General features: G+C 41.5%; 1 protein-coding gene across 1 annotated transcript in view; it reads left to right on the top strand.

The window, feature by feature from the left end:
- Positions 1-1,092, top strand: part of ATP7A (ATPase copper transporting alpha) — a 26,932-nt gene that overhangs the window by 15,899 nt on the left and 9,941 nt on the right. The window lies entirely within an intron of this gene.

The following is a 1,092-nucleotide window of genomic DNA, read 5'->3' as shown; positions in this document are numbered from 1 at the left end:
CAGGAATGTAGAGCTGATAATGACATGCAGGGCGTGGAGTCTGGTAGCAACAAAGAAGGTTGAGCTGTAGATTCCATTGGCAATGGAAAAGGGTGCTTCATAGTATTCTATGGCTTGTAGGGCGGTGATGGAGGATCTGATTTTGTGTTTCAAAAGGCTTGATTTATTATTTTATTATTTATATATATATTATCTTAAAACTATACTAAAAGAATAGAAGAAAAGGATTTAATCAGAAGGCTTGCAAGGAAGGAATGGAATGATAACAAAATCCTGTGTCTGGCCAGAGAGTCTGATACAGCTGGACTGTGATTGGCCATTAATTAAAAATAACTACATGAGCCCAATCACAGATCCACCTGTTGCATTCCACAGCAGCAGATAATAATTGTTTACATTTTGTTTCTGAAGCCTCTCAGCTTCTCAGGAGAAAAAATCCTAAGGAAAGGGTTTTTCATAAAGCATGTCTGTGACACTAAATAGTTGTTGTTTTGCACTGCGTTATTAGAGATTTGCACAGAGTAGTCTTCATATAGCACTGAATAGTTTGTTATATCATGTGGTGTCACTATAGGACACGAAACAACACGAGTGCACACACCACTGCTCTCAAGGTGAAGAAAAAGGGAAGTTTATTTTCTGACTCCACCACCTACAGTTTTCCAGAAGTGACAGTGGATTGGAGGCTGAAAGTGCCTCCTCTCCAATGACACTGGACAAACCGACAGTCCATCAAATTTCTCCTTCTCCATAAAAGAATGCAAAACAATAAGTTATTTACAGAAAGTGTGTGAGAAAGTTTGCTACAAGAATGTAAACATCAGAAGGCTTAGAAAAACTTAAAAAATCAGGGCAACAATGTGGTTTGTTATTCCCCTCTTTTATCACATGGTTTCTCTCTCACCCACCCCTCTGCCCAATACCCCCTGGTGGTCTCTCCCCTGGTCAGACCCTCTCCACTTGTATCTCATTGATTGGTTGTGATCTGCCTCCTCTGCCTGCTCCCCATTCCCTTGGGTATAAAAGTCTCCTGCCCTGGGTCCAGGGCCTCTTGCCCACCTTGGAAATAAATGTGCCACGCAGGTTCCCACA

The sequence above is a fragment of the Geospiza fortis genome, unplaced genomic scaffold, assembly GCF_000277835.1.
Source record: "Geospiza fortis unplaced genomic scaffold, GeoFor_1.0 scaffold744, whole genome shotgun sequence".
In the NCBI taxonomy this organism is placed as follows: domain Eukaryota; kingdom Metazoa; phylum Chordata; class Aves; order Passeriformes; family Thraupidae; genus Geospiza; species Geospiza fortis.
The sequence above is the reverse complement of the archived record's forward strand: the minus strand, read 5'-3'. Positions and strand labels throughout refer to the sequence as shown.